This window comes from Bos grunniens, chromosome 5, assembly GCF_055505025.1.
Source record: "Bos grunniens cultivar Pamir isolate PY7600 chromosome 5, Bosgru_T2T1.0, whole genome shotgun sequence".
NCBI lineage: Eukaryota > Metazoa > Chordata > Mammalia > Artiodactyla > Bovidae > Bos > Bos grunniens.
In genome coordinates, this window is record NC_141169.1 from 22,818,239 (window position 1) to 22,834,760 (window position 16,522).

Here is a 16,522-nt window from a genome sequence, read left to right on the forward strand (position 1 = left end):
TTTTTTACCTCATTCAATAAACGATGACAACATGCTTCATCATTTCTAATCAAGTTGTAAATAGATCTTTTTAGAGGACATTTGAATGATTCATTACAGGCTTTATTTGGATCCCAAAGCTGAGGCATTTACCCCTAAATGTTGTGGGATTTCCATACCCAGGATTTTGTTGAAGATTCAGTTATTTTCCCACTTAGATGGGAATACCAGACCATCTGATCTGCCTCTTGAGAAATTTGTATGCAGGTCAGGAAGCAACAGTTAGAACTGGACATGGAACAACAGACGGGTTCCAAATAGGAAAAGGAGTATGTCAAGGCTGTATATTGTCACCCTGTTTATTTAACTTATATGCAGAGTACATCATGAGAAACGCTGGACTGGAAGAAACACAAGCTGGAATCAAGATTGCTGGGAGAAATATCAATAACCTCAGGTATGCAGATGACACCACCCTTATGGCAGAAAGTGAAGAGGAACTCAAAAGCCTCTTGATGAAAGTGAAAGAGGAGAGTGAAAAAGTTGGCTTAAAGCTCAACATTCAGAAAACGAAGATCATGGCATCCGGTCCCATCACTTCATGGGAAATAGATGGGAAAACAGTGAAAACAGTGTCAGACTTTATTTTTGGGGGGCTCCAAAATCACTGCAGATGGTGACTGCAGCCATGAAATTAAAAGACGCTTACTCCTTGGAAGGAAAGTTATGACCAACCTAGACAGCATTTTCAAAAGCAGAGACATCACTTTGCCAACAAAGATCCGTCTAGTCAAGGCTATGGTTTTTCCAGTGGTCATGTATGGATGTGAGAGTTGGACTGTGAAGAAGGCTGAGCATGGAAGAATTGATGCTTTTGAACTGTGGTGTTGGAGAAGACTCTTGAGAGTCCCTTGGCCTGCAAGGAGATCCAACCAGTCCATTCTGAAGGACATCAGCCCTGGGATTTCTTTGGAAGGAATGATGCTAAAGCTGAAACTCCAGTACTTTGGCCACCTCATGCAAAGAGTTGACTCATTGGAAAAGACTCTGATGCTGGGAGGGATTGGGGGCAAGAGAAGAAGGGGACGACAGAGGATGATGGCTGGCTGGCGTCACTGACTCGATGGACGTGAGTCTGGGTGAACTCCGGGAGTTGGTGATGGACAGGGAGGCCTGGCATGCTGTGATTCATGGGGTCGCAAAGAGTCGGACATGACTGAGCGACTGAACTGACTGACTGACTGATGACAGTAAAAGTCATTGGGTACTTCTATTTACGTTTTCCAAGACTTTTTTTTTTTGCTACCACCATGCCTATCTAAAGAACTGGTCAAATGACTAAGTTTAGAGTAGGAAGAAACATTAAGTTGACATCATGCTTTCCAAAAATTGTGTCAATAAGAAAATTATACTTTTAAGCTAACCATATAGATTTATGTACTATGGTAGATATTTGTAGGCTTGGATGCCCAGAATTTTATTTTATTTTATTTTTTTCTTCTGGAAACTACTGGCCTTCTAATCTCATCCATTTGGGTGTATAAGGAATACAAAGTTTTTACACAACCATGCCCTGCCTGTGCTGTAGTTGACTGTTTTCAGTATAAGCATCTGAGCAAGCAAGGTAGAATCAAAATGTTTTCTTATTCCAGAATCAAAAAGACTGGGTTGAGGGCAGAGAAGTCAGACTCTCGTTGGCTGTGGGACCCTCCAGGTATAAACCTTGGGGGCCATAGATGGCTTGGTTCCTGTACTATAAGGCAGAGGTTGCCAACCCCTCAGCCATGGTCTATGGTCTGTTAGAAATCAAGCCGCATAGCAGGAGGTGAGTGGCAGGTGAGTGAGCAAAGCGTCATCTGCATTTCCAGCTGCTCCCCATCACTGGCATCACCACCTGAGCTCCGCTGTCTGTCAGATCGGCAGTGACCTTAGATTCTCATAGGAGTGTGAACCTCACTATGAACTGCACGTGTGAGTGGTCTAGGTTGTGGGCTCCTTATAAGAATCATCCTGAAACCACATCCCACCCATTCCTGCCCTACTCCACCCCACCTGGGTCTATGGAAAAATCGTCTTCCACGAAACCGGTCTCTGGTGCCAAACAGGTTGGGGACCGTCCTCTGCTGTAGAGCATGCCATTGTGCACAGAGAAGGAGAGAAGAGAGAAAACAATAGATGGGGATGGAGAAAAAGGGTGGGCAGTGTATAAACACCTATTTCTGATTTTTTTCTAAAGCTTAAATCAATCCCTAATTTTTGCAAAGTTTGACCAATCAGCCTTTATTTGATTACTTCAAATAGCTCAGTATTCTTCCCATGAATACATTTTGCTGCCAGTTCAAATTATATTCCTATCGTCTGTGATTAAATAACAGTTATATCTAAATAAATATACATACAATATAAACTGAAGTTTCTTTTCACCTGAGACAATTGGTGTGTTAGTTTCTTAGGGCTGCCATAACAAATAACCGGACACGTAGTGACTTAAAACCAAAAACTTATTCTCTCACAATTCTAGGGGCCAGAAGCCCAAAATAAAGCCACGAAAGGGAGAATTCTTTCTTGTCTCTTCCTGCTTCTAGCAGCTGAAGGCGTTCTTTACTTTGTGGTGGTTTACATGTTTCTGCCTGTGTTATTAGTATCACTCGATCTGAGTTCCTGTGACTCATCTGTCTCTCTTAGAAGGACAACAGTCACTGAATTTAGGGCCCACTTAAATCCAGGATTATCTTATCTTGTGATCCTTACCTACATTTGTAAAGACTCTTTTTTCCAAGTAAGATCACATTTACAGGTCACTTCCTGGTGAAATTATGGTTTGAGAGATCACTATTCAACTCAATACAATTGGTTCTCAAAGCAAGGGTAATTTTTCCCTCCAGGGTCATTCTGTCTGGAAACATTTTTGATCTGCTCTACTTGTGTGGGTGGTGGTATGGAATATGGGAGACATTCCTGGCCATAGTCAGGAATGCTGCTCAACATCCTAAAATGCACAGGACAGTCCCCTACAACAAAGAATTATCTAGTTCCTAACGTCACAAGAGAGCTTGCCAGGTAGCTTAGTGGTAAAGAATCTGCTTGCCAATCCAGGAGACATGAGTTTGATCCTTGAGTAGGGAAGATACCCTGGAGAAGGAAATGGCAACCACTCCAGTATTCTTGCCTGGGAAATCCCATGGGCAGGGGAGCCTGGCAGATTACAGTTCATGTGGTCACAAAAGAGTCAGCCATAACCTAGTGACTAAACAACAGCAGCATCATGAATGGTTGAGAAATCCAGCTTTACATCCATGACCATTGTGGTAACAAACCAACCTGACTCATATTGACTAAAATAAGTACTAACTAAATACTGAGACTGACCTTACAGAACTGGCTGTCTATCACTGAGGGGAGTCATTATGACATAATGTAATTTAAAAAAAAACTGCACTAATATAAGCGCTATGAAGCAGAATAGTCACCTAATTGTTTTATGTATAGTTCTCAAAGATCTTTTATATGCTTATTACCACAAGCTTAAAGTGAAAAAGTGAAAGTCACTCAGTTGTATCTGACTCTTTGTGAATCCATGGACTATACAGTTCGTGGAATTTTCCTCCAGGCCAGAATACTGGAGTGGGTACCCTTTCCCTTCTCCAGGGGATCTTCCCAACCCAGGATTGAACCCAGGTCTCCCACATTGCAGGTGGATTTTTTTTACCAACTGAGCCACCAGGAAAGCCCTCTACAAGCTTAAAATGAGTATTTTTCATATGTTAATCTTTCTGAAACCTTAATGTATATAATGTGTACATTTAAAGTTTGCATTCAATGTGGCACTGATTCATTATTAAATTGATGATGCTTCTTAAAATGTATGTTATCTTAGAATCAAAGACATATTATCATTGTTTATATTTTCCTTCTAAAAAGCACTGAAGTGGATAGATAGAAAGTACTAAGTTCTTTTTTTGGTACAAATTGGAAGGCCTTGTGCAAGATGTATTGGATGAGAATCCCTGGAAGCAACATTTTAACAGGTTTTTCAAGTGATTCACCTTTAGATGATCCAGTAGTTGTTCACCCTTCAGACTTGGAGTAATAAGAAGAAAATAAGAATAAAACACTAGGTTTGGAGAGAGAGTTTTAGCCTTCCACTAATACTCTGATCTTGGGTAATCTAATTAACCTCTCTGGAAATTATTTTCTTCATTCAAAAGTGGTTCTCAAACTTCTGTATGCATTGAGATCAACTTGACTGATGCAAATATTATCTCTGAGAATCCATGAGTCTATAATGATATACATTAATAGATGAATAGATAAATGGGAGAGAAGAAACAGCTCTACCTTACAGTAGCATGCCAGCTACTACATATGGAAGGAACGGTAGTTTAGGTAGTTAGAACAGGAAAAAGGAGTCCAAAATGGCAATGGCTAAAAGACAATGAAAGGGAAAAGCCTGTGAAAATGGAACAAAAGAAATCCATGGACTGGAGTGAGAACCTCAGGTGGAACAAACATGCCCCTTTCCTAGCTAGCTCAATTTGCATAGGACAGGCTTAGGGGAGAGGAGACAAACCCGTGTAAAAAGAGGAAGCCAAGCCAAACTGGGGCTTCTCCTTTGGGGTCAGCCAGCCCTCACGCCTCGAGGGTGTACTATCCCTTGTGGAATAAAACTCTGAGCTGCAACAGAGCTGTAACGCTGGCCCGCCGTTTCAAATCTTTGCTGCAGTGAGACAGACCTGAGATTATTAGAGTTAGAAAATCATCAATAAGTGCTGAAAATAGTGGTAAAGATTTGATGAAGAATGGGATATTTATATACTTTCAAATTATTTATTAATTACAAAGGAAAAAATAGTAACTCTATAGTAAATAAATCTGGCAGACGCCAACTTAGCTGAGTGACCAAAGCTAGTATCACCAAAATCAGGATGAAGTGACATGATACATCAAGAAAAACACAATGGTGCTTGGGTAATATTCCTCTCAAAATGTACAACCTGAATTTAACTAAGAAATCATCAGACAAACCCACACTGAAGGACATTCCACTAAATAACTAAAAGTGAAAGTGGAAGTCACTCAGTTGTGTCCAACTCTTTGTGACCCCATGGACTATACAGTCCATGGATTTCTCCAGGCCAGAATACTGGAGTGAGTAGCCTTTCCCTTCTCCAGAGCATCCAACCCAGGGATGGAACCCAGTTCTTCCACACAGCAGGCAGATTCTTTACCAGCTGAGCCACAAGGGAAGCCCAAAAATACTGGAGTGGGTAGCCTATCCCTTCTCCAGCAGATCTCCCCAATCCAGGAATTGAACTGAAGTCTCCTGCATTGCAGGTGGATTCTTTACCAACTGAGCTATTATGGAAGCCAAGAAACTAAAATGTACCCTCAAAAAATATCAAGGTCAAGAAACACAATTAAAACTAAGGAGGTCTTCCAAATTAAAGAGACATGAAAACTAAATACAATGTATGACCCTGGATAGGACAAATGACAAAATGTGAGTAGACTTTGTGGATTAGATAATATATAGTAGTGTATTAATATTAAATGCCCTGATTTTGATCACTAAAGTGTAGCTATGTAATAGAATTATCTTATTCTTAAGAAGTCCATACCAAAGTATGTAGGGGTGAAGGGATATGATTTCTGCAATCTACTCAAACAGTTTTGAGAAAGAAAAAATTATCTCTTTCTTCATCATCTTCTTTCTACCTAGACGGAGATACCATAATGAAGCAAATTATGCCAAAATGTAAAAACTAATTAATCTGGGCCAGAGAGGCATTGCTTATACTGGCCTTGAAACTTTAAGTAGATATCAAATAAAAAGTTAAATAATAACCTGATTCCTACTCTTTCCTCATTTTCAGGAGATGAATACTGCCTCTGTACGTCCTGGAAAGAATAAAGGCAAAAAGAGACTAGGAAGAGTAATTGATAGAGTTTAGTTGAAAGTTTTTTTTTTCCTGATTAAAGATTTTTAAAAAATAATTTTATGGATGTATTTATTTTTGGCTGTGCTGGGTCTTTGTTGCTTCTCGGGTTTTTCTCTAGTTGTGGCAAGAAGGGGCTACTCTTCCTTGCAGTGCGCAGGTTCCTCATTGAGGTGACTTCTCTTGTGAAGCATGGGCTCAGGACTACAGGCTCAGCAGTTGTGGTACAACGGCTTAGTTGCTCTGTGGCCATGTGAGATCTTCTTGGACCAGGGATTGAACTAGTGTATCCTGCACTGGCGGGTAGATTCTTTATCATTGAGCCATTATAGGGAAGCCCCTTGACTAAATATTTTTATTTATTTAAAATTTTTGGGGACGTGACTGGCATACTCACTATCAGAAATTGAGTTCACATGCCAGAAAGGATGGACATCAAATGCCAAGAGCAGAGCTTTGAGGGAAGCTCTTCAGAAATGTCCTGCAGCAGGGCTCTCAAGCTATAATGTGCATAAAAATCCCTGGGGACCTTGTGAAAAGGAGATTCTGATTCAGTAAGTCTGGAGCAGACTGAGATTCTATATTTCTAACAAGCTTCCAAGACGCTGCTGTTTTGAACACTTGGAAAAGCAATTCTGAGTCTAGAGTGTCATCAAGTCTACGACTTGATTTTGTCGTTTTATCGGACACTCAGCCACAACCATGTCCTTACCTGCTGTCTTCAGCAGAGTTGAGCCGTTGCAATGGAGACCATTTAGGCGACTACCCCTAAAATGTTTATTACCTGACCGTTTTACAAAAAAAGTTTGAGGACCCCTGGTTTAGCTTGATTAAAAATGACAGAATCTGGAATCAGGATGAATGAGTTTGCATTCTGGCTTTTCCTTCCATAAACTTTCTGCCTTGGGCCACTTTCTCAGAGTCAGTTTCCTGTTTAGGGAGGGGATAATAATAATAGTACTTGTTTCACAAAAGCTTTTGAAAGATTAAGCAAAACAATACAGGTAAAGAATTTAGCATACAAATGTAAGTGTGCCTACAATATCTGGGGAGACGGTTAAAAGTCTAAATTCCTAGGCTCCTCTTCTGTTGCTCTGATTCAGGAAGTCTGGGGTGGGGCCTGGGAATATGTGTTTGAAACACGCTTCCCAGGGGATTCTCAGGCAAGTGATTCATAAAGCCACACTTGGAGGAGAACATCCAGCAAGTTCTTGTGTTCACTGCATGCTCCTGACCACTCCCCTCATGTTTTCTCCTTCCCTTCCTCCCTCTTCTCATTTCTTGGTCATGCCCAGGCAAGTGAAGGGCTGCCCTTCATCTCCTCTGACTCCAGGAGCTCTAAATCAACCAACCCTTCCAGCCAAGTTTGCTCTCCCACTTGTGCCCACAGTTCCAGCTTTAGACTTTTGTTTCTAACTTATCAATCACTCTCTGGAATGGACCTTTTACTCACTTCATGCTCAGAATTCCTTTTAGATGATTATGATTTTAACCCCCTTCCATATCTGTTCTTGCCCTCTCTTGACTCTTTTTTTTTTTTTAATTATTATTTATTTGGCTTTGCCAAGTCTTAGTTGCGGCATTAGGGATCTTTAATTGCAGCATGTGAACTCTTAGTTGCACCATGTGGGATCTGGTTCCCCAACCAAGGATTGAAATGGGGCCCCTGCCTTGGAAGCACTGAGTCTTAGCCACTGGACTATCGGGGAAGTGCCCCTTGACTCTCTTAACACAGTTCAGTTCAGTCCCTCAGTCATGTCCGACTCTTTGCGACACGCCAGGCCTCCCTGTCCATCACCAACTCCTGGAGTTCACTCAGACTCACGTCCATCGAGTCAGTGATGCCAGCCAGCCATCTCATCCTCTGTCGTCCCCTTCTCCTCCTGCCCCCAATCCCTCCCAGCATCAGAGTCTTTTCCAATGAGTCAATTCTTCACATGAGGTGGCCAAAGTACTGGAGTTTCAGCTTTAGCATCATTCCTTCCAAAGAACACCCAGGGCTGATGTCCTTCAGAATGGACTGGTTGGATCTCCTTGCAGTCCAAGGGACTCTCAAGAGTCTTCTCCAACACCACAGTTCCAAAGCATCAATTCTTCCATGCTCAGCCTTCTTCACAGTCCAACTCTCACATCCATACATGACCACAGGAAAAACCATAGCATTGACTAGACGAACCTTTGTTGGCAAAGTAATGTCTCTGCTTTTGAAAATGCTATCTAGGTTGGTCATAACTTTCCTTCCAAGGAGTAAGCGTCTTTTAATTTCATGGCTGCAGTCATGATTTTTGGAGCCCAAAATCTGCAGTGATTTTGGAGCCCAAAATAATAAAGTCTGACACTGTTTCCACTGTTTCCCCATCTATTTCCCATGAAGTGATGGGACCGATGCCATGATCTTTGTTTTCTGAATGTTGAGCTTTAAGCCAACTTTTTCACTCTCCATTTTCACTTTCATCAAGAGGCTTTTTAGTTCCTCTTCACTTTCTGCCATAAGGGTGGTGTCATCTGCATACCTGAGGTTATTGATATTTCTCCTGGCAATCTTGATTCCAGCTTGTGTTTCTTCCAGTCCAGCGTTTCTCATGATGTACTCTGCATGTAAGTTAAATAAGCAGGGTGACAATATACAGCCTTGACTTACTCCTTTTCCGATTTGGAACCAGTCTGTTCCAGTCTGTTGTTCCATGTCCAGTTCTAACTGTTGCTTCCTGACCTGCATACAGATTTGCAGCTGCGACGGGCGCACTAAGCGCAGGCGGCTGCGACCAAGCACACTAAGCGCAGCCAAGAGGAGCTACCCCATGTCCAAGATCAGGGGCCGAAGCTGGGAGGACCCCATGCCCAAAGGGCGGCTGCCAAGAGGAGTTACCCCATGTCCGAGGTCAGGGGCGGCGGCCAAGAGGAACTACCCAGTCCCCACACTGGAGGCCAGAGACAGCGGCCGGGAGGAGCTACCCCACGTCCAAGGAGCAGTGGCTGCACAGGCGCAGGAGGGCCTAGACGAGCTATCCCACATTGAAGGTCAGGAAGGGTGGCGGTGAGGAGATACCCCTCATCCAAGGTAAGGAGCAATGGCTGCGCTTTGCTGGAGCAGCTGTGAAGAGATACCCCACGTCCAGGGTAAGAGAAACCCAAGTAAGATGGTAGGTGTTGCAAGAGGGCATCAGAGAGCAGACACACTGAAACCATACTTACAGAAAACTAGTCAATCTAATCACACTAGGACCACAGCATTGTCTAACTCAATGAAACTAAGCCATGCCCATGGGGCAACCCGAGACGGGCGGGTCATGGTGGAGAGATCTGACAGAATGTCACTGAAGAAGGGAATGGCAAACCACTTCAGTATTCTTGCCTTGAGAACCCCATGAACAGTATGAAAAGACAAAATGATAGGATACTGAAAGAGGAACTCCCAAGGTAAGTAGGTGCCCAATATACTACTGGAGATCAGTGGAGAAATAACTCCAGAAAGAATGAAGGGATGGAGCCAAAGCAAAAACAATACCCAGCTGTGGATGTGACTGGTGATAGAAGCAAGGTCCAATGCTGTAAAGAGCAATATTGCATAGGAACCTGGACTGTCAGGTCCGTGAGTCAAGGCAAATTGGAAGTGGTCACACGAGATGGCAAGAGTGAATGTCAACAACTAGGAATCAGCGAACTGAAATGGACTGGAATGGGTGAATGTAACTCAGATGACCATTATATCTACTACTGCGGGCAGGAATCCCTCAGAAGAAATGGAATAGCCATCATGGTCAACAAAAGAGTCCGAAATGCAGTACTTGGATGCAATCTCAAAAACTACAGAATGATCTCTGTTCGTTTCCAAGGCAAACCATTCAATATCACAGTAATCCAAGTCTCTTAACACAGTGCTCTGCAAATTCAACCTGGTTGTGAACTAGACTCATTTCTTAGCTGAGACTTGACCATCATTTAGTTGGAGGAGTTGGTAGGGACCACTGAGAGTGGGTGAGTGGTTCCTATTTTCATTGCTGGAAAACAGTTGATGGAGCAACTGAACATCTGGTCCACAGGGATCTAAGAAGGTTATTGTCATTTCCCAACAAATAGTCTCTTCCTCTGAAAGTACTTGACCCTGGAAGTAGCATATTCAAAGTGTTTTGAAAATCAGTGTTATTCCTATCCTACCGGAAAACATATATTCACTAATGTAACAGTGGACTTTGCAGGTTTCTCAACTGCCTCTTCACCCCCACTTACATCTCACACACAAAAAGAATAAAGCTTCACTAATTTGAACAGATTTTAATGTTTCTGAAGAAAGTTATGAAATGAATATGAGAAGTCTTATTTATCACAGTTTCTTAAGAATGTTTTTACCTGTCAAGAATTCAGGGAAATCTAGTAATTTTTCATTATGTACCAGTAATTAGCTTAGAATTTTTAACAAAATCAGACACAATCTTTCTGAGTAGCCGCGAATTACCCTTTGACATCTCAATTACTGGAAGAACAAAAGGAGTCACTTCTGAAGATACAGTTAAAGAGTGTTAGAGCTCATTTCTGAGCTAACTGAAAGTCATATTTTAATATCTGTTTTACAGTTTAGAAATTCTATTCTCGATTTACCTTTGACCCCTGGTTAGACTATTCTCAGGATGTGATTTTTTTATCCCCTCATCTACAAACTATATCAGGTGGAATACTTTGCTTAATGAACGTCTGAGAAATTTTGGAAATGCTTTGGGAGGTTTGTTTTTTTTTTTTTTTTCTCATAAAGTAAAAGAAAAAGTCATATTTGTTTCACCTTATTTCCAGTCATAGAGATGGTTGTTGCTTTAGTTTGAGAAAATGAGGCCTTGAATATAGATACAAATTATTTTTCAATTCTCTTAATGAAGCAGAAATGATATTTGGCTGCGATTTTGATATTATCCCTTTTTAGCATAAGATGTGGTCATTCAGGACTTCCCTGGTGGCACAGTGGACAAACCGTGAAGCAACGAAGCCTGTGTGCCACAGCCTCTAAACCTGGGAGGGGCAACTACAGAAGCCTGCGTGCTCTGGGGCCTAGGAGCGATGACTGATGAATCTCTGCGCCACAACAACTGCAGCCTGTGACCCTACAGCCTGTTGTCTACAATAAGAGAAGCCGTCACAATGAGAGGCCCATGCTCCACAATGTAGAGGGGCCCCTGCTGTCCACAACTAGAGCAACGAAGACCCAGCACAGTCAAAAGGAAATAAATGTATACTTTTAAAGATGTGGTCGTTTAACTTAGCCCATGCAGAGCAAGGAAGACCCAGCACAGTCTAAATAAATATATACTTTAATTTAACTTAGCCCATGCATAGCGACGAAGACCCAGCACAGTCAAAAGAAAATAAATATATACGTTTAAAAATGTGATCATTTAACTTTTTCTTTTTAATTTTTTACTTGCAGCAGCATGTTGAATGGTAAATTTACTCTCTTCTTCTTTATCTGGATCCCTCTCACCTCATTCTGTAGGTATAGAACACATCAGGCATTGAAGTAGAAGTGTATAAAGATGAAAAGCTGGAAAAATAGAGAGAGCATGTTACAGATGATGAGAGCTTAAGGAAGAATTTAGACTGTATCTGCAGTTTTTTTAATCATGAAAACAAAATATGAATAAAATAGGGGGAAAAATCAACACTCTTTCCAATCTAAGAGAAAAACTTGTTTATCACAGCAACAGTAGCATTGTTTGATTACTTTCTGCCAGGTGATGTGCTAAACAGTTCATCTGCTCACTCATTCATTCACCTTTTCAGTAATTAGAAAAATATTTGTTAAGCCCCTACTCCATGCATTGTTCTTACTACCAAGGAGCTGGGGATGAAACAAAGTTTTTTCTCTCATAAGAGAAGACTTTTTTTTTTTTTAAACTTAGTGGCTTTAAAGAAAAATCATGAATTTAATTTATTTACTCATTTTTGGCCATCCTTCAAAGCTTGCAGGATCTCAGTCCCCCTGTCAGGGATCAAACCCATGCCCTCCACAGTGAAAGCTTGGAGTCCAACCATCGGGCCACCAGGGAATTTCCAAGACATTTGAATCTTGGAAGAGAGACAGTAAGCCTAGAGACAAATATACAATGAGTTAAGTGAGATATAAAAGGGAGTAGAGAGAAAGGATGATTAGGAGGATCTTCTTGGATAGGTCATTCAACAAGGGCTGTTTAATAAACTGGAGTTTGAACATAGATCTGAAGGCAGTAAGAGAGGGACCCTGAGAATATCTAAGGGACAAGTGTTCTAGGCGAAGGGAAGATGAAATGTGAAAGTGCCTACATATTAGAGAGTTAATAGGGCAGCCAGTGTGGTTGTAAGGGAGTGAAGAGGACGGAGAGTGGTAAGAAGTGAATCAAGGCAGTTGGTAGAAGGTAGATTGTATAAACCTTGATAAGCATTTTGGAATAAACAGGAAAGGAGGAAAGCCATTGGAAGGCTTTGAGCAAAGGATGGACACAATCTGAGTTAAGTTTAAAAGGATCATTAGGTTGATATATTGAGAAAAACCTGTAGAAACACAGAAGTAAAAACAGGAAACCTAACTGCAAAAGGTTTGTTAATTAAAGTCTAGATTGAAAGTCAAAGAGATTGCCTACCTATTTACCAAATTGTTTTCTCTTCTGTAGTTTTCCCAACCTCCCTTGCAGTTAAGGATGACCCTCCCTAGAACTAATGAAATGTGAATAATAGTGATGTACACCACTCCCAGGACTGACCCACAAAACCTCCATGCTCTTTTGCCTCTGCAGCTTTGATGCCAGTATTGAAGGTCAGAGTCACAAGAGTGAAGGAGGCTGGATTCCAGAATCACTCCAGTGACAGCTGCCCATTGATCAGGAGTGTAAAACAAGCATCTTTGGTGTTAAATTTCTGAGATATTCCGATGTACCATCAGATATAACCTAAACTAAATGGTAGGTCATTTTCCCTTGGATCAAGGTGTGAGAGGTGAAGCCAACGAGGAGTGCTCAGATTCTACATATATTTAGCACAGTAACAGGATTTTCTGAGGATTTAGATGTGGTAAGAAAGTAAGAGAGGAGCCAAGGATATCTGCATGTTTTTGCCTTGAGCATTTGGAGGAAGGAGCTGCCATTTGTTGAAATGGAAAAATGGGAGGAGAAATAGCTCTGTAGGGTGGAAAATCAGGAGTATAACTTTGGACATGTAAGACTGTGATGGGACTTCCCTGGCAGTCCAGTGACTAAGATCTGAGCTCCCTTTGCGGGGAGCCTGGGTTTGATCCCTGATCAGGGAACTAGATTCCACATGCCTCAGCTAAAGTTTCCACAAAGTGTTGGTCACTCAGTCCTCTTTGACTCTTTGCTACCCCATGGACTGCAGCCTGCCAGGCTCCTCTGTCCATGGAATTCTCTAGGCAAGAATACTGGAATGGATTGCCATTCCTTTCTCCAGGGGATTTTTCTGACCCAGTGATTGAACCCAGGTCACCCGCATTGCAGGCAGGTTCTTTACCATTTAGGCCAAACTATTAGGCTTTGAGGGCTTCCCAGGTGGCACTAGTGGTAAAGAACCCATCTGCCAATGCAGGAGACATAAGAGATGTGGGTTCAATCCCTGGGTTGGGAAGATCCCCTGGAGCATGGCATGGCAACCCACTCCAGTATTCTTTCTTGGAAAATCCCATGGACAGAGGAGCCTAGCAGGCTACAGTCCATAGGGTCACAGAGTCGGACCCAACTAAAGCAACTTAGCACGCACGCACAGGAGGCTTAGAGCCCAAAGGAAGGACACTGCAACTAAGGGGAAGCCCATGCCATGACCTCTGTGTTTGCTGTTTGCTACTAGGCCTTATTTTTGGATCTGCCATCAACTTTTTAGTAGGGTTTCAACTTTTACCTTTGTTTTGCATGGAGAGAGACCTTGAGACTATTCTTCAGTGAGTGAAAGTTGCTCAGTCATGTCCGACTCTTTGCAACCCCATGGACTCTACAGTCCATAAAATTCTCTAGGCCAGAATACTGGAGAGGGTAGCCTTTCCCTTCTCCACCCAGGGATCAAAACCAGGTTTCCCACATTGCAGGCGGATTCTTTATCAACTGAGCCACCAGGGAAGCCCTGAGACTATTCTTCAGGTGCTCTGAGAATAGAGTGAGAAGTCACCTGTTCCACACCACTAGCCTCAGAACCTCTGGAACTTGTCTTGCATGGTTGGGAGGGCTTTCCAGAGTCAGCTCCGACGGGAGAGGGTTCCAGAATGCACCCTAGAGGTCCCATTTTCTCAGGAGTAGAAACAACAACAACTAAAATTAAAAAAAAAGAAAAATGGGAAGAGAGACAAGCATCAACTAGATAAAGAAAAACTGACCTAAGTGCAAGAAGGAACTTTCAATGTAACATCAGAATGAAAAGACCAAGCAGAAAAACAGAAGGGAAGATTTTATTTACATAAGGAAAATCAAATTCCATCTAGTCCATCTGACTATAAGCAAAGTTCAGAAGCAGAAAGCTTTTTGTAATAAAAAAAATTCTGTTGTGGTGCTATTTACATTTGACACTGACTTTTAAAAATCATCAAACATATGCAAAAGAAGAGAGAAAAGTGTAGTAAATCCTCAAGGACCTGCTATTTTTAAAGAAAGAAAGAAAAGACCTTCCACTTTGGAAATGGAAATGTGTCTAGGACTCCTAAATTTGCTAATATTTAGGGAAAATTCCACTTAGATGATATCTGCAACAAATAATTTGTGGTTGCTAACGTTAGAAATCCTGGAGAAGGATATGGCAACCCAATCCAGTATTCTTGTCTGGAGAATTCCATGAACAGAGGAGGCTGGTGGACCACAGTCCATGGGGTTGCAAAGAGTCAGACGCGACTGAGTGACTAACACAATGTTAGAAATACACTTCCTTTCTCATTCTTATCCTCCAAATTTTAAAACTGAAATGTAATTGACATAACATTATATTAGGTTCAGGTATACAATATTAATAATTTGACATTTATATATACTGCAAAATGATCCCACAATATGTCTAGTAAACATCCATCACCACACACAGTTACTTTTTTTTTTTCTTCTTGTAATAAGAACTTTTAAGATCCACTCTCTTACCAACTTTCAAATATACTATACAGAATTAGCAACTACAGTTACCAGGCTGTACAGCACATCCCCAGGACTTATTTTATGACTGAAGTTTGTACCTTTTGGTTTCCGTCGCCCATTTTACTCCCCTTCACCCATCTGTGGAAACCAACCGCATTTTCCCCTTTTCTGCAGAGCAAAAGGAAAGCATCCAAGTAGGAAGGACTAACTCTGAAGCTAATGCAGGTTAGGCTCCCATTCTGCATTCAACGTACAGCTGTTCACTGTGGTTCCTCTCCTACCATATGAGGGCAATTAGCCAAGTCATTCTGGAATTCTAAAAGAATTCTAGTCCTTTCCTCCCAACCCTTCTTTAAGGACTAAACTTTTAAGCAGGTTCTGAGAATCCCTGTTTCAGCTGTGCTCGCTCTCTTGTATTCTAACACATTGAGCCCTTCTCCTTCTTCCTTTGTTTAAGTAAACTCTTCTTGCTTAAGTAGGCAAATGATAATAACAGCTGATAACTACTGAAAATTGACTGCTTGCTGAATTCTTTAGGTGGATTTCCTAATTTAATCCTCACACTAACTCTATGAAGTACTATTATCAGCTCCATTTTGCTGATGAGGAAAATTGAGACATGGATGGTTGATTATCTTAGCTAAGATTTAAAATTTATGGAAAACGGCTGTGTTGCATTTTGAACCCAGGCAGGATGACTCCAGAGTGTAAGCTCTTAGATATAATATCACAATATCTCCTATATATGAAAGCACATGGCTCCACACTTAATTAAAAGTCAATAATAACTAGTAAACAACAGGTCTATCTACCTTGAAATAATTTGCTTCAAACTTTTTCTTTTTTCTTTTTGTTGGCCAACTCTAAGCTTTTGGTTCTTCTTATTCAAGTTTATAGTCCAGTCCCATACAGGCTGTGATAAGTGTGTGTGTGTGTGTGTGTGTGTGTGTGTGTGTGTTCAGTCGTATCTCTTTGTGACCCCTTGGACTGTAGCCCTCCAGGTAAGAATACTGGAGAGTGTGGCCATTCCCTTCTCCAGGGGATCTTCTCAATACACTGATAGGCTTCTAATGGATTATAGTTTTGTTGCTGAAGTTTAAAAGTTTTTTAACAACTTTATTGAGATATCTTTAACATATAGTATTCTTGAAATTGAACTAAATATTAACATTATTTTGAATCTAACAGTCAAAAAACCTAAATATAATTCCTAGTGAAAATGAATAATCAATTCATGGCTCTCCTTTAACAGATAAGGAGCATCTGCTGTCATTCATTTGCTGTTTTTTATGTCACATATCTCCAGTTCCAGTTTTCTAAAAACGTTCCTAGTTTGTTAGCTTTGATGACAAAAATACAGACCATTAATTTATCAAATAGTTTTTGATTGACTACTCAGTGCTCATTAGTCTTTCACTGGCGAGACAGTGATGAATAAGCACAGCCTATGACTCAAACTAATGATACCAGTTCGGTGTGCAACATGCTGAGGTCCAGACACAGCTCTTAGGGATTAGAGTAGCACAA

At 41.3% G+C, this 16,522-nt stretch overlaps 1 long non-coding RNA gene across 1 annotated transcript in view; it reads left to right on the forward strand.

Moving 5' to 3' along the window:
* Positions 1-5,973, forward strand: part of LOC147371398 (uncharacterized) — a 54,555-nt gene extending 48,582 nt beyond the window's left edge. Inside the window, exons 2-3 of the long non-coding RNA XR_015163540.1 lie at positions 5,314-5,479; positions 5,853-5,973. This is a non-coding gene — a long non-coding RNA (uncharacterized LOC147371398). The remainder of the gene's footprint in view (positions 1-5,313; positions 5,480-5,852) is intronic.
* The last annotated feature ends 10,549 nt before the right edge of the window (positions 5,974-16,522 follow it).